The sequence below is a fragment of the Lissotriton helveticus genome, chromosome 9, assembly GCF_964261635.1.
Source record: "Lissotriton helveticus chromosome 9, aLisHel1.1, whole genome shotgun sequence".
Taxonomy (NCBI): domain Eukaryota; kingdom Metazoa; phylum Chordata; class Amphibia; order Caudata; family Salamandridae; genus Lissotriton; species Lissotriton helveticus.
Genome location: NC_136070.1, coordinates 1,161,115,955 through 1,161,134,016, shown reverse-complemented (window position 1 = coordinate 1,161,134,016; position 18,062 = coordinate 1,161,115,955).

The following is an 18,062-nucleotide window of genomic DNA, read 5'->3' as shown; positions in this document are numbered from 1 at the left end:
CATGTCACTGGGTGTCTTTTCGCCTTCAGGCAGTGTGTTGGCCACTTGTGGCCCTGCATACCTTCTCGAAATGGTTGAATCGCCCGTACCCGGAGCACCTTTTTCCTTTGGGCGGGCACTCTGCTGCTGGGTGTGGAGACCCACCACAGTATCCACACGTTTTAGCTGGTCCTGCGTTCACCGCCCCGGGTCCCCTCTTGTTCCACCTCGTCGTGGTCTTGGTCATAACCGCATTTACCGGTTCAATCTTCACCGGGGCTTGGAGCGTGGCCTCCATGTGGGCTGCACGTGCCTTCGATAATTCCTTGGTGCGCCCCAGGGTCAATATGCCCATGAGGGACTTGCCGGACTCCTCAAAAATACGTTCACAAAGTTTGGCGGAGGCACAAGCCTGAATCACCTGGCCCCTTATCTCTTCCATCTCGTCTTGGAATCCACACGTGGATGTAAGGTTTTTGAGTCTTGTGTGGTACGTGGCCAGCGACTCTTCGGGAAGTTGGCGCGCTTGCCTGAATATGAACCTTTCATAGCCCTGATTGGCCATCGGCTCAAAGTGTCCGTTGAGGGCATTTATTAATGTGTGGTGATTCTACAAGCGTCTTAGTGATGTTATGTATGTCTTTGCCTCCAAGGTGTAGCAGCATCGCTCTTTTCTGGTCCTTATGGACTTTGGTAGCCTCAAAGAAGATTAGCAGGCGGTCCACCCAGTCTTTCCACTTGGGTGCCAGTCATGAGGGCGACTCTTCAACTATGAACGGCTCTATGGGTGGTATCGTGGACATGGCTGATGTTTTGGACCTTGTGAGTCTTGATTGTGTGAGCGCCTGGCTCGCTTATTATTTCCTCCCCACAGGAGCACTGCGCTCGCAGCGTGAACGTATTTTCCGCCCTTCACTGGGTTTCACGCTACCTTGGCGGGGCAAGGAGTGCGCTCTGGGGTGATGCAAGGTGGCCCCCCCTCATTCTTCCTCACGAGCCGTCTACTGCCTCAGCTAGCTTCCGCTCCCCTCTCTGCACTGATTCCAGTCTTGTGCTGATACCTGTATTTGGGCTCTAGTGCTCCCTTGCACAGCTTGTGTGAGGGCACTGCGTGTACCCCCTCCAGCCTGGTCTTACAGATCCCGAGATTAGGCCTCTGTTCTTCTTGGGCCTGAGCTGAGGCCCTGCTCTTCGCTCCTGGGATTGAAAGGCCCGTGACACGGCCAAATCTTCCAGGCTTGTGTCAAGGCCTCGATTGCCCTCGTGCGCCGCCCTGCGCACCTCTTCACTGGGCCCGTTTCTGATGCTGGGGCGCGGGGAGACACCCAAGAGTGCCGGCCTGCCACGCGCACCACGCGGGTGACACGTGAGGTGCCGGCCGGCAGGGCACGCCTCTCTGTGCGCGCACACCCCGGGGATCTTCTCCGTGCGGTGCCGCACAACCGCGGTGAGCAGCACAGGCGATCGGCAGCTTTGGGAAGATGGCGCTGGGGCGGACTCACTTGGTTGGCCTCACTGGGCCACTCCGACGACAGCTTCAGTCCCCTCACTGGACACCGGGACCACACAGCACTGCGCAGCCACACGTCGGGGCACAAGCGCCGCGAGCAGAAGAACACGCTCGCGGCGGCCACTTCAACGGGTGCCAGGGCACGACCACCCTCGTCGCCAATTGTTGTGCTGGCCACCTGACTGGGGGACAACACATGGGGTAGTTATGGCTATGGGCATATGGGGCACATTTAATTAAACACGCAGGAGTCGGGAGTACTGATTTAACTAGGCTCGCCTCCGCAGCCCGAATGGCGTGCGTGAGCGCGCATCTTACTTATTTAAACTGTGGTCACATGACCTTCACGCTGAGTTTGTGCCCGTTACGTCACGGGCACGATACTACATTATGTGGGTAGTTTCCCACAAGACAACACAGGGAAACAGTAACATCAGCCTAAGAGGCAAAATTAGAACATTGGAAAAACGTATGAAACAGGAACAAAGCAAGTGGTGGGAGAACAAATCAATACAGAGGTATTTGGACGTAGGAAGAATCCCACAGGGATTCAGAATTCTCACGGCCCCCAGTTCTAAAAACCCAGACCCCCGTATGATGGATGAGTAGGCGGAAACAAACCTAGAATCCTCAAGAAAGTTAGTCAGTATACTAGTAAAATACACGGAAAAGGATAGGATAAAAATACAAGAACAAATAGAGCAAATCAATAACGAACGAAGACAATTGGGACCACATGAGGAATTGAATAAATAAAAGAAGAAATTACCAAGATATTGTGTAAAGAGGAAGAAAAAATGTGCGAAAGAAAAATATACAAATTCCATAGGGACTACGAATGTGGACGTATTTTCACATTCGCCCACAAACATGATTCCTTAAAAGTATCTCAATTTGGAGGACCGAACCCCAGTATACCAAGCACATCTAAGAGCAAGGAACGGCAGGAAAACACGTCCAACTCGGACCTCAGCTCTGCTATTGAGAGTGAAGCGAAACAGGAGCCAAACAATGGGGTCCATTAGGATGGCGGACGGATCGCAACGCCATGCAGGCGGTGGCGATCCGTCCGCCATCCTTGCCCGTCTGCCACCTTTCTTCCCCCGCCATATTACAATGGCGGGGGGGACCGTGGCGGAGGGGAAGACCGTCCGCCACTTTTCCGCGGAGGAAAAGGCCTGATATGGTGGCAGTGTCTATCAGACACCGCCAGCCATATTAGGATGGCCTGGGAGGAATGCCTTTCCGTGGCAGCATTGCCGCAAAGAAAAGGCATACGGTTCCTGCTTTAAGGGGCCGTTGCGGGCCCCCAGGGTGAAGGGGGTTGGGGGGTGCACATTCGGGTACCTATGGTACCCCCCTGCGTTTCACAGCACAACATGGCAGGCACCGCGCGGTGCCTGTCATGTTGTGCTGTGAAACGCACAACAAGCATTTTTCACATTGCGGCAGCAGGTGCTTTAAGCACCGTCCGCCGCAATGTTAAAAATGCGGGATGCACCCGCCACTGTGGCGGGTGCATCCTAATTGGGGGCACGGTTCCTCCGCCCTTTCGGCGGAGGGTACCTGCCCCCGACAGGATGTCCGCCATCCTAATGGACCCCATAGCTAGGACAACACAAGTGCCATCTAAATTGCCGTTAGCAGAGGAATTGTATTTTTTAGTGCAGGATTGAAGACAGACCCTAAGACCAAACTACAGGGGAACAAAACAACAAAAGCAGATCCAGAAGCTGTAGGGAGAGAAGAAAGGCGCAATGGAAGAGCAGCCATTCCCAACAACAAAACAAACACCAGCAGATGGAAACAGAAGTAGGGGATGACCTTACCAACAACCAAACAATCATCAACCTTGCCAATATAAATCTTGACATGGCAGAGCAACAACTCCTGACCATAGGTTTATCATTTTGCCATGAGAGTACGTTCAATTATCCGACCCTCAGAATGGACATATTTAAAAGTTTGCGAAAATTAAAACTAAAAAAATTTCATCTTCTCCAGGAGAAAACAACGGAGGACACATTGCGCAAGGACATCTCCATTTCACAATCGCCCCTGTTAAATCTGATGATGTCAGACGCACCAATACTAAGGGATTTACAAGATCTAGCTAAGGAGAGCAAAATTTCAAACTCACAAGAATCAAATACAACCAATCCCGGGGGAGGGTTCAAAGCATGACACCTTTTAAACCAAGATCTACATTCAACCCAATGACCCAAGAGATGCACTAGACATATTTCATGAACATGTAACCACTCGGATCAAACAGCTGTACCATAAAGTGGAAGAAACAAGAAAGAAAGACAAACAGAATAAACAACAACACCAATACCACCAACTTATCACCAGGTTAAAAAACAACTCCCAAATTGTCATCCACAATTCGGATAAAGGGGGCAATTTGGTTATATGGGGAAGGAATGAATATGTAGAAGAAGCTATGGGACAATTAAATGGCAGGAATTGTTATAAAAACAGACATGCTCTCTTTGAGATCCATCTATAATGAATACTACAGCAAGCTTTTGGCATGGAAGAATGCAGGTTTGATTTTAACACAAGAATATAATTTAAAAAAAATGACAATCCAACAGTCCCCGTAATGTATTTCATTCCCAAAATACATAAGCATCCCTTAAAGCCCCCAGGACGGCCTATAATATCAGCACGCAACAGACTCCTTGAAGCATCCTCACAATATGTGGACTTTTTTTTCCAGGAGTACATCCACCAATTACCCTTTTACATCAGGGACAAAAGTGACTTTTTATCCAAAATTCAGAATCTCACATGGCAGGATAATTATCTATTAATAACACTTGATGTAACTGCGCTGTATACCAGCATCAACTATCAAGATGGACTGAGGGTACTCCAACACTATTTGAGTGGCAGACCAAATCAAATTTTGCAACACAATAGAATGATGGTTAATATGGTGGAATTCTGTCTCAACAACAATGGGGCCGATTCCGATCCGGTAAAATGCGCTCCGAATCGTCGTACGGAGAGTTTTTTCCCCATACGAATCGTACCCGTAGACGTCCCGTACGTACGACGAAGTACGATCCGTACCAGGTGCCAAACTCCGTACGAGTCGTACAGGACTCCGTACGACTCAAATCTCCGTACGAGTCTCACTCGGAACCGGCTGTACGCGACATCACTACGGTTCGCGGCTGGTTTTTACGACCCAGCAAGTACGATTCGTGTCGGGTACGCGCCGTACGACCCTTTTCCTACGGGAGCCGAAAACAGTCGTAAACGCAGAGTTCGCGCCGAAAAAGGTACGGAACGCCCCCCCCGGGTACGGCACGTACCCCCCATGATCGCAGGGGTACGCGCCGTACCCCTGTGATCATGCGGGGTACGTGCCGTACACCCAACGTACATGGGGTACGCACCGTACCCCATGTACGGTGGGTGTACGGCACGTACCCCATGTACGCTGGGTGTACGGCACGTACCCCGCATGATCACAGGTGTACGGCGCGTACCCCTGCGATCATGGGGGGTAAGCGCCGTACGGTGTGTAGGTGATCGTGCGCTTTTCCGTACGAATCGACGTGTACCGTACGAATCGCGTCCGGGTCGGCCGATCGGAATCGTCCGGTCGTACGGCGTCCGTATGAGTCGTACGGAAACGGCTCCGGATACGATTCGTATTGACGGGGATTTTACCGGATCGGAATCGACCCCAATGTGTTTAGAAGAAGAAGTGTGGCTCACTGGTTAGAGGCGGCAGACCCTGAAGCAGAGGTCAGACCCGGGTCCAGGGTTCAATTCCCAACGCGGCAGGGTCTTGAGCCCAAATATCCACGGACTCGATAATTCTCGTTTCGGTGCCTACTCGAGTCACAGGTTCACACTCTGCAGCTCTGGGCATTAGCTTGCTTAATCTCCACTACGGCCCCCCGCGGCGGGATGCCTGGCTTTCACCTTGGGGATGCCCAGTACGGGTATCTCACAGGGAAAAACCAGGACGGGTTCCCAAGGCAAGCGCCGAGATGCCTACAGGTAATCGAGCGCTATATAAGAACGCTTAATAATAATAATAATAATAATAATTTATGTTTCAACAGACTCTGTATCAACAACTACGAGGGGTGGCAATGGGTTCCAGCTTCTCCCCCAGCTATCCCTGTCTGCACATGTGCTGGTGGGAGGAACTGGTGCTCAAAACCACTCATAGGACCTGTTTTAAGAAAAATGTCAAAGTGTGCGGTTAATAGATGATCTCTTTGTGATATGGCCGGGTACTGTATCTAGTGCACAAGAGTTCATTATAGAACTCAACTACAATGACATTAACCTAAACTTTACCGCAAACATCAGTGCAGAAACTGTGAGTTTTTTGGATGTACAAGTCTATGTCAGAAACAACCGAATAGAAACCAGGTCCTACAGAAAGGACACTGCAGGCAACACAGTTCTGCATGCATCCAGCTCACACCCCCCTCATCTTATACAGAGCATCCCCTAAGGGGAGATACTAGGATTAAAAAGAATTTGCAGCAACGAGGAAGATTAAAAAGTTACACAACAAGCCAGTAGAAAAAGGTTTCTCACTAGAGGCTATTCGAAAAAGTGCATCAATATAGCCATCTCAAAAACTAATACCTTAGCTAGAGATGAAATATTAAAAAATTAAAAAACAAATCAAAGGAAGCAATTGAAGGTGACAGCAGATTCCAATACTGTGGGGCAGGAATTCAGAATGATTTTAAAATTCAGCAAGCAGGAAAAGGCCATTAAACGTATTATCAAAAGGAACTGGCGTATAGTCCTCAATGACATTATTATGGGGCACCTCCTGCCAAAAAACCTGTCTATCACATACAGCAGGGCGCCTGCCATTAGAGACAGTTTGGTCAAGAGCAATCTGGAGTACCAATCCAATAAATCATGGCTCTCACACGAAAGGGTTTCTATAAATGCAAGCTGTGCAAATCTTGACAATTCGGCACTAATAAAACATCTTATAGAACCCTGTTTGGCAATCAGGAGAGGACTATTACAAAAGCATCAACCTGCAAGACTGATCACATCGTGTACATGCTGGAGTGTTCTTATGGCCTATGCTATATAGGAAGTACCATACTTCAGGGCCACAAAAGAATACTCCAGCACATACGAGCAATTAAAAATCAGGATATTACGTTTCCTGTAGCACGTCATTTTGGGGAATGTCACAACTCAAATCCAAGAGATCTAACATATTATCTGATAGATTCCATGCCACTGAATATGAGGGGTGGGAATTGGGAGAGGACGTTACAGATATTGGAAACACGTTACATTGTTGATTTTGATTCCAAGTCTCCGGGCGGACTGAAAGCAACTGAAGATCTCTATACTTGTCTCTAGAATGACCACAGCCATGTACAGTAATGGACAGGGTAGGAAGAAACAGGGCAGATCATCAACGCGTAGGGGACATTACAATACATTTTAAATCAGATAAATTACGAATTATTCGAGTAATATAGTCGACCTCCCCATGTAGATCACAGTTTTACCTTAATGTTAATAATTTTTTTACACAAGGCTTAGGCACTGACACTTTAATGAATAGAAATATTCCAGCATGTAGCACTTTTTATGCAGTCATAATGTTTACAGAGGTGAGGTTTACAAACAGCGAGAACTAGTTTGCGATCTTGCATAATGTATTATACAGAGATTCAGATGCGATCTTGCTCAATATTATTTTGTGACAAATGGAGTTTACAAGTATTGAGAACACATTTGCGATTTTTCACATTTTGTACTATATAGAAATTCAGATGCGAATTTGTACAATGATATTCTGGAAATAATTGTACTTGATAATAAGAAATGTTAGGCAATACGGTGATATGATGTTTTAAAATTAAATTGAAGTTAGTTTTAATTGATTTTGAGGATCATTAATGTATTTCTACATGGATGCACATTGCCAAATATATAGTCATTTTAAATATAATGACAATATTTAAAAAGTACCAAACAGAATATCGAATAAGGAATGTGAGAACAACCAGTCTGTTTTCCATGACTGTTGACTGCTAAGATATTGCACATGTCACTTTAAGAAAAAAAGACAAAAATGGTAGAAAAGAGGGAGTGAATCTGTGATGCGCGTCATGTGTTCAAGGCCCTTCGGGGCAGAAATGCATAATGGCAATTTGCTACTAAAGAAAAATAAACGGAACTTTATGCACTTATTCGGCGATCATAGTTCATACTTTTGGGGACAGCTGCAAAAGGGAGTGGAGAAACGCAGAGAAAAAAAAAATATATATATATATATATTTATATATATATTGCTTGTAGCTTTCAGGTGTGAACAGCTGTGTATCTTGATATTGTGATTGTAAGGCACATTAATGTCCTTTGACCACCATGCACTATATAAAAACTCCAAAATAAATAAATACAGGATCCAGTTAATAGACCTTTCACTTCAGAAGAACTCAACAAATCAATGAGCAGACCTAAAATAGCATGCCTACTTGAAATCTCAAGGCTAAAATCAAAGGGTAGTACACATAACTAACTCCTTAGTCCTGGTAAAGGAGATGCTTCCCTCATATAACAGGTATTTAAAGTGTTTTTTCATTAAAAAAAATAATTTAAAAAAAAAACAATTTTTTTCCTAATTTGTTAAAAAATAACAGGTATTACATTATTTAATTGCCTGTCATTGTGCAATTATCGATGAGTCGAGAAGTGAGAAAGCTAGTTTTGTGTCGCTGCGTCAAGTGACTACACACTATTTAAAAGATAATTCCAAACTGTCATTGAGGAACGATTGGTAGTCTTGGAGTGAAAACGTTGTGCTTAATGTTCATGGGATTGGAACACCCTACGCGTCCCTGTCAGTGTTCCAGTCGTGTCACCCCTCTCTCGTGTGGCTGCGGCAGGGTATGTTGAGCGAAGTAGGCGGAGGGATCGTGGGAAAGTCAATTAATTAAAGTCAGCAGAAAGTAGAGCTATACACGGTTGCCACCACTCCCTATAGGAGTCAAGCTGATGTGTCAATGCACGGGAAGCCGTCCATCCCTTGAATATGCCACAGACCAGGCGCACAACGACCATTGGGCTCAAAGGGCTTCAGCCCCCCACCCGTCGTGTGTGTCAACCCGGCTCAGACAGCTTCCTGGGCGCACACACACATCCACACCCGAGTACTTCACAGGTCTTTAAGAGACCATTTACTTGCTAACAAGGCTTTGTTGTGTGTTCACCCTTCTTAGAGCCCCTGCATCTCCACTCTGCATATTTCTGGAAGAATCAGGCCCCCCCAAAATATTTAGTAGCCCCCTCGAAATTTGCTCTAGTTGCGCTTCTGCCACAGACTATGTGGCCATATTGCATGGGTACGGAGCTTCTCAGTGCTCCAAAAAGGAAGAACGACCTGGAGCGCTGCCCCCAGTGCCAGTCCAATATGGCGCCCCTTGTGGGATTTAAGCGGGAATGTCAGTGCATTAGGGAGGCCTAAAATAGTGTAAGGTGGAAAGCGAGACAGCTGGGTGACAAAATATAGGTCGTCAGTCAGGATAGTGCCCCAGTAGTGTGTGAGCTGAGGACAGTCCTAGAGCAAGTGAAGCAGGGTTCCAGGTGAATCACAGCCTCTCCAGCAGTGCACATTGTGGGTGGAATTGCCACTGTGTAATTTCGCTGGTGTAAGATACCATTATGTGGTGATTTTAGTGGCTGTTTCATTACCCGCAGTGTTGTGTGCGGTGTGTCGCACTCTATGATAAATCTCTTCCCACTCCTTATGTGACAGGGTCTGCCCCAACTCACTTTCCCGTTGCTTTTGTGCCAGGGTCTTAGCAGCAGGACAAGGCAGGAACAACATGGCATATAAATCGGAGATGAGATGACCGTCATCCCTCTTGGATAAGAGCCATTCTTAAAGATGTGTGAGCGGTTTATGCACGTCCTCTTGGATGTCTGGGTGTGTAACCCAGTGGTGCAATAAAACAATATCAGAAAAGCAATTTCCTTTTGAATGCCCTATAAGGAAAATTCATACTGCTGGCCACATCAACTCAACTTGGCTTTGACCACACAATCTCTAAACAACTTCACATACACCTTACACACAAAAGTAGGTATAATAGTAAGCCCAAGGTCACAATAAGAAATTAAAAAAATAGATCTATTTATTGATAATTGCGGTATTGGGTTCTCTTGCTTTACATCGTTCTATCACGGATGTGTACTCTGCCAATGACAAAGTGTACTGTCTTTTATGTGTACTCTCTATGTTAGATTGTATAGGTTTTTTATTGTGTTTCTGTGTTAGGAATCGACTAGGTTGGTCATACTACATATGAACATTACAAGCTACTTGTGTGCAACACTTAGTCTTGTTTTTCAATTATGTGCCATTACAAAGTCTTTTTAATATGGTTTTAGATTGTTTTTAACCTTAGAAGTATTGAGTATTTATTTTTGTATTTCTCTTTGATACAATTATCAATAAATATATCTATTTTTATAATTTTGTGTAGTGACCTTGGGCTTACTCTTATACCTCCCTTGTGTGTATGGTGTATGTGAAGGGGTTCAGAGATTGTGTGGTCGAAGCCAAGTTGAGTTAATGTGGCCAGCAGTACGAATTTTCCTTATAGGTCATTTACAAGGAAATCGCTTTTCTGATATTGTTTTATTGCACCCTATTCCTTTGGTCTCAAAGGGTCCCTCTCTTTTACCCTATAACCCAGTGGTGCACCTGTGGGTAGCGCATCTGCTCTTGTTCAAATAATCCAGAATCTACTTTGAGGTGCTCGAAGGAGAGAGGGCCCTCGGCATCAAGCATTTGCCCAAGAGATCGGCATCCGGTTACCTGCCATTCTGCGAAGGCCATGTCATGTAACCCAGGGGTAAACTCTGGATTATTCAATATAGGGGGAATGTCATCAAAGCTTTTCAGGTAGTTACACAGTCCCACACCCTGAGGGTAGCCCTGGTAACACTGGATGAGTACAGTCCTCAGGCTCTCTGTGAATGCTTCAGGAAGGGCACCCTTCAGAGGTGGTCGCCCACGATAGCCCTATCCATGAAACACTAATGTTTCTCAGATTCTTTTTGTGTCCACTCCACCATGAAGCGAAGTTGCACCACTTGGTAATAGAGCAACAGATTAGGTAACTGTAAGGCAGGTTTGCAACGCATATGGGGTCTCCACCAGGCCCAGACAAAGCAATTTAGCTCCCCCTGTAGGGATCGTAGCATGCCCACTTGGGCCTCCAATGGGATGGCCTGAACAAGAACAGAGTCCGCGGGAGAATGCCTATTTTCAACTATGCTACTCTTCTGAGTCAGAAAAGCCGATAATGCTTCCATTGAGCGAGATCCACCCGCACCTGATGAAGCAAAGCTTGACAATTAAGGTCTGCAGTTTTGCCCTATGTGGAGGGGAATTTACCCCTATGTATGGTATTATGGAGACTGCCCACTGTACTGGACATTGTGCTGCCAAAGTTGATTGCATATTGAGCAGGACAAGAGCCTGAGAATTTTGAAAATTGTTGCTGAAGCCTGCTACTTCCCCAAACCTCTCCAGCTCCTCCAGGAAAACTGGAAGGGCCTGGAGCGGGTCAACCAGCACATCATCTGCATATGAGCTAATGGTATGTTCCTCCTCTCCAAAACACCCCCCTGTAATGCACAGGTTATCTCTCACCTGCTGAGCCATGTACAGAGCGAATAGCAGAACAGACTTACAGGCCGCAGATAATAGAAAGTCTACTAAGAGACTATCATTATGTGACTTGAGTCGCAGATATAGGAAGCTCTGTATTAGGGAAAGACAGTTCCTTTTCAGATGAACCCCAAGTAGAGTGCAAATAAAGTTGAATATGCAGTCCCAGTAAGGAGAGACTGCGCTAAAGTAAAAAAGTAAATGGGGAGGTCCCCAGTGGCTTGATCTCAGGTCCAACATGTTGAGTTCTCTCTAAGGGACAACTTATGAAATCTTGCAGGGGTCCAAAATGTCCATTGTGGGAGCCAGTATTTTGTTTGGGAAACAGAAGGGGTGATGTTATGGTTTACAACTGATTTCCAGATTAAATGCCAGGCGTCTGTAGAAATAGTACCCAGGGCTTCCTATTTCTTCCAAAGCTTCGAGGTCAGTATGTAGATTTTGGTTTTAAAAGGTGTAAGAACTTGGAGTATTCATTGCTGGTTTTATTGAAGGAATGTATGATCCTGAGGAGCGAGGGATCTCTTGCGGGGCACCTTATTTTAGACAAACTAACTTTGAGCTTAAGGAAATCGCAGAAGACTATGTCTAGCAGCTTATTGTTGTTGCAATTCTCTGAAGGAAAGAGGCACTTGATTGGAGCCTAGTTGCTTTAGAAAGTGAATGCCTTTAGACACCCATGAGGGCCAAAATATAGGTTCCCCGTGGATTTTGATTTTAGGGTTGTGCCAGATTGAGTTCATGTTGGAGTGGGCGTTTGAGGTCTGTAGGAGTTTATCTTTGTGTATTGTTGAAGATATATTTGGTTGAAGTGGGAAATTTTGTCTTGATAGTTAGAAGTGTTATGGGTTGCAGATCTCCAAGGATGTCTCTTTCTTGATTACTAGCCATGTAAGGCTGAAATCCAGAGGTTGGGAGAACCAAAGGGAGCCTTGCCTGACTAAGAAAGTAATTTGGTAGTTTTGGAAATCTGCTAGGTTAACTCCTCCCAGTAAAACAGGCGGGCGCAGTTTTTTTGCGGGTGATTCTAGGGTGTACATGCCTCCAAAGAAATTTTGCTAACAGCTTGTTAGTTTCTGATCGAATTCATCAGCTAATAGAGGGTTAATATATTTACGAGGCAATTGACTATTGGGGTGACCATCAGCTTGATAGTCTCAATGCGACCCATTCAAGTGAGGAATTTGGAGTTACATCCACACAGTAGGTTCTCGATTTTCTTTATCGTTACATTTCTGTTGTGGTGGAGCGACTCTGAGAAGTCTGATTTAACCCCTCCCATGCTCATGACGAGCTCAGCTCGTCATGAGCCACGGTGCTCGTGTGCTCATGACGAGCTCAGCGGGGATAATTCCCCTGCTATGCTGAGCGTTCTAAGGAAACGGGTGTGGCCGTGACGAGCTCAGCTCATCATGAGCACACGAGCACCGTGGCTCATGACGAGCTGAGCTCGTCATGAGCATCGGGGCGCTGTGCGTGCCCCCCCCCCCCCCCGCCCTCCAGCACAGCAGGAGAATAACACCCACAGCCAACGGGTTAACTCTAGACCCAACTATTTTTTGAAGTGGGGTTGGCAGGACAGCTCTGTAGCTTTGAAAAGATTGCTAGCACAGAGATAGTTCAGACCTTTGATTTCTGATTTGACCTTATTGAGCTAGCCCACAACCCAGGCATATTCATCTATTTTCTGAAGCAAGAGAGGGATTGACTGGGCTGCAATTTCGGTCATGATTAAAATATTGTTGGTGTAGGCAGCAACCCTCATCATTGTTTTGTTTAAGGAAACCCCATCGATGGAGCGCTTAGCTCAGATGTTATGGAGTAAAGGCTCTTTTGATTCACTGACAAAATATCGACTACAAAAATATCTACATACAAAAATATTGAGTCAAAAATATTGATTTAAAAAATATTGACTCCCTATACTTATAATTAAAATTAAAAAAATAAATTAAATTACAAAAAATATATATATATATATTGTTTTCACTAATATAGTTGTCTAAAACTTCAATCTTAAATATATATATTACCTACTGGCGGTCGCCAGTAGGTATATATAGTTAGGATTTTTTCTCTATGGGTTTTTTGAAAATTCTATGTCTAATAACTTTGGCGTTTGTGGACGGAATCGGCTGAAATTTTCAGGAAAATGGCACATTTTGTTTCTGAGCAGCCCTTGAAAATTTGGGGGGGGTTCGTCCAGTGGGGGCCGAGAAAAAAGGGGGGTCCCAAAACGTGTTTTTAACATTGAGTTTTCCATAGGGCGGTTGGCCTCACTTTTAGCCCGAACGGCTGAATGGATTTGCACGAAACTTGGCAAAATTGTAGGGACTGGTAGCCCGATGTGCCTTTTGTAGGTCTCAATATATGTGCTCCAGTGGATTTTGAGAAATTAACGTTTAAAAAAAGATATATATCTGTAACAGCGGACCGGTTAGCGCTCTGGTTCGCGGACTTTTCGCGCAACGGAGCTTTGTGAAGCGAAGCTGATTGGTTCTCCGGCGTCTGTCAACATTCCAAACAGTCCGTAGCGGCCGCCATCTTGTCTCTCGGTAGGATCGAGAGACAAGAGGAGGTCAAAACAAAGGGGGAAATAACTATAAGGGGGCATAGTAGATCCTCGCTGACCCCCTAGGTTTGATGTGGAGGTTTTAAAAGGGCCCCGCGGGGCAAAAAATAATAATAATAATAATAATCGAACGGCTGAATGGATTTGCACGAAACTTGGCAAAATTGTAGGGACTGGTAGCCCGATGTGCCTTTGCTAGGTCTCAATATATGTGCTTCAGTGGATTTTGAGAAATTAACGTTCAAAAAAAGATATATATCTGTAACAGCGCACCGCTTCGCGTACTTTTCGCGTTACGGAGCTTTGCGAAGCGAAGCTGATTGGCTCTCCGGTGTCTGTAAACATTCCAAACAGTACGTAGCGGCCGCCATCTTGTCTCTCGGTAGGATCGAGAGACAAGAGGAGGCCAAAGCGAAGGGGCAAATGACCATAAGGGGGCATAGTAGATCCTCGCTGACCCCCTAGGTTTGATGTGGAGGTTTTAAAAGGGCCCCGCGGGGCAAAAAAAAAAAATAATAATAATAATCGAACGGCTGATGACCATAAGGGGGCATAGTAGATCCTCGCTGACCCCCTAGGTTTGATGTGGAGGTTTTAAAAGGGCCCCGCGGGGCAAAAAAAATAAATAATAATAATAATCGAACGGCTGAATGGATTTGCACGAAACTTGGTAAAATATTAGGGACTGGTAGCCCGATGTGCCTTTGCTATGTCTCAATATATGTGCTTCAGTGCATTTTGAGAAATTAACGTTCAAAAACAAGATATATATCTGCAACAGCGCTCCGCTTCGCGGAGATAAAATTATATCTGTATTACCTAGCTGTTGCTAACACCAGTTAGCGACGGCTAGTAGGAGATAGCGACCATCTTGGGTCCCACTTTGCATGTGAGTGATATTTATCACTAATGACATGCAAAGTGGGCATGCCAAGATGTTAGCGACTGGAAACAGTCGCTAACATCGCTATCTCCTATTATCAACTTTTGGAAATATTCGAGATAAGCGCGAATATCTCCAAAAAGTAACAGCTGCCCTGAGCAGTTCTTAGCCATGTTATCCAATGGGAGGTGGATAACATGGCTAAGAGCATTAGCTCGGTAATGCATGAATATCGCGGAGTTTTCAGCGATATTAATGCATTGCGCTCGTTTTTTATCGTATTTGCGATAAACCTTGATAATAGCAAGGTTTATCTGCGATAATTTCTGACGGTAAAAAAATCTTTGCAATGCATCGTTAGGGATAAATATCGCTTAACTTTGGTAATATGCCCCAACGTCTGTTAACGTTCGATTCGAAGGAAATCAGGAATTGTTGAAAAACATTGTGTGCGCCATCTTGTCTTTTTTCAAATGCCACACTTTTGTCGTGCACGGCAGCCATTTTAGATGCCTTGACCAGATCCACTCTGTGCACGCTGTCGATCCTTAGCATGGCTCCCCACCCTCGCAAGCATCTCCCCCAGGCAGTGGTCACCCCCGCTCTCTGTTTTATGCATGGGTAATAAACCTCCCCCCATCTGCGCTGTTCTTCCCTGAGAATCACACCCTGTGCCCGCCCGACACCTCCCTTTCGCCCTATTCACTACCGCACCCTCTGACACTCCTTTTCCTCTGTGTCCGATTGTCCAGGCCGGTCCTAGGCTATCAGCTAGCCCTGCAGATGTAGTTTATGGCCACAGCTGTAAAGAATCACCCGTCTTCAAAGGAGTTATAGTAGATCAAGGCCCACACTCGATGAGATCCGTCACAGCAGAAGCGTTGCTATTATCTGAAAACCATCCTGTATTGTGATTGGGGAGGGGACCGAGCGTGAAGCGGAAGATTCCAGGGATGACTCTTTGTACATCAAAGTTTTTACAATTATGTGTCACATTAAAAATATATAGCACTCCGACAAAGTAGTAAGATTATAAAACTTTAATAATTTATAAATATATACAAGAAAACAAAAATAGTAATAACATATAAACATTTTTAGAGAAAAACAACGAAGTAGCGGTCGGCTGTGCGAATAGTCCCAACGCAGCACAACGTCCAGATTTCCGGCGTGGGGCGTCGCGGGGGGTGGGTCATCAGTAGCAAACTGTTGTGCGAATAGTTCCAAGGCAGCAGAACGCGCCGAAATCTAGATGACACGAAAGTGATGTCTAGTAAGTTGCCACCCAGCAAATAACGGCGTGGGGCGTCGCGGGGGGTGGGTCATCAGTAGCAAACTGTTGTGCGAATAGTTCCAAGGCAGCAGAACGATGGCACCAAGGTGATGTCCAGTAAGTTGCCGCACTGGTTTTGGTATCCTACAATGCTGCTCCGAATAACGGCGTGGAGCGCCCCGGGGGAGGCGGCGTGAACGGGCCTCTCCAGGTGGAGTCTCATCTGTTTTAGTGGGGCGCCCCTTTACCGTTTCAGTTGCCATTCCGTCCGCTTTTGGTCCACTGTGTCAAAATCCGCCATTCAGCTGAGTTGCGCCCACTCTTGCGGTGCAGCGATAGGCGGCTGTCACAGGACTCTCAAAATGGCGGCAGGCTGTTTCCTTTTTGGGCCTGGTCCACTGAAATGGCCCTGGGACACCTTGGAAATCGGACGCTTGTCTGCTAGGTCTTGGACCCCATTCTCGAAAGCGTCCCCTCCGCCTTGAGAATTCATCAAAAGTTTTGGGGGCTCCGACTCCTGCAGGCTTCTGGTGGGGAGCGGCTGCCATGATTGCTCGCGGAATGACCACGACTGAGCTACGAGATGGTGGTGCTTTCATGCTGACGCCAGCTTCAGTCTGAAACATCCAGAAACAAGGTGGGGCTTTCATCGTTTGGGGGAAAAAAAAAGTTTTCATCCAATGAAAAGTGTTGTTTTTAGGTCATATGATCAAGCCTTCCATCATTAGGAAACCAAAAGTAAAATGAACCAATGAAAAGTTTTATAAACAAGTCACATGACCTGTTATGCGGCATAGGGTATAAAATGCGGAGAAAATACGTTGGCACGTGAGGCGGCGTCAGTAGCGGACCGATGTGCGAATAGGCCGAAGGCAATACAACGCGCCAAGATCCGGATGGCACCGAGGTGGTGTCATAGTTGAGAGTTCTGAGCAGCGGTTGTAACACTGTCTGAAGCTTATTTGCAGCTGCTGCAGCTTCACTACGCGCCAAGATCCGGATGGCACCGAGGTGGTGTGTAGGAAGTTGCCGCACTGGTGTGGCCATCCTACAATGCTGAAAGTCGGCGTGGGGCGCCCCGTTGGCCTGTGAGTTTGCGTCAGTAGCGGACCGATGTGCGAATAGGCCGAAGGCAGCACAACGCGCCAAGATCCGGATGGCACCGAGGTGGTGTCTAGTAAGTTGTCGCACTTCTGTGGCCATCCTACAATGTTGAAAGTCGGCGTGGGGCGCCCCGTTGGCCTGTGAGATGGTGTCAGTAGCGGACTGATGTGTGAATGGGGCCAAAGGCAGCGCAACAATATTTTCTACTATATTTCCGGTGTATAAGACACCACAAGGCGCTGAGATGCCAAGATCCGGATGGCACCGAGGTGGTGTGTAGCAAGTTGCCGCACTGGTGTGGCCATCCTACAATGCTGAAAGTCGGCGTGGGGCGCCCCGTTGGCCTGTGAGATGGCGTCAGTAGCGGACCGATGTGCGAATAGGCCGAAGGCAGCACAACAATATTTTCTGACTGACACCACAAGGCGCTGAGATGCCAAGATCCGGATGGCACCGAGGTGATGTCTAAGTTGCGGACTGATGTGCGAATGGGGCCAAAGGCAGCGTAACAATATTTTTTGTATGGAAGATACCACTAGGCGTTGAGATGCCAAGATTCGGATGGCACTGAGGTGATGTCTAGCAAGTTGGTGTGGTCATCCTACAATGCTGAAACTCGGCGTGGGTCACCCCATTAGCCTGTGAGATGGCGTCAGTAGCGGACCGATGTGCGAATAGGCCGAAGGCAGCACAACGCGCCAAGATCCGGATGTCACCGTGGTGGTTTCATAGTTGAGAGGCACTTCATCTGCAGTGGGGCGCCGAGATCCGGATGGCACCGAGGTGATGTCTAGCAAGTTGCTGTACTGGTGTGGTCATCCTACAATGCTGAAACTCGGCGTGGGTCGCCCCATTAGCCTGTGAGATGGCGTCAGTAGCGGACCGATGTGCGAATAGGCCGAAGGCAGCACAACGCGCCAAGATCCGGATGTCACCGTGGTGGTTTCATAGTTGAGAGGCACTTCATCTGCAGTGGGGCGCCGAGATCCGGATGGCACCGAGGTGATGTCTAGCAAGTTGCTGTACTGGTGTGGTCAT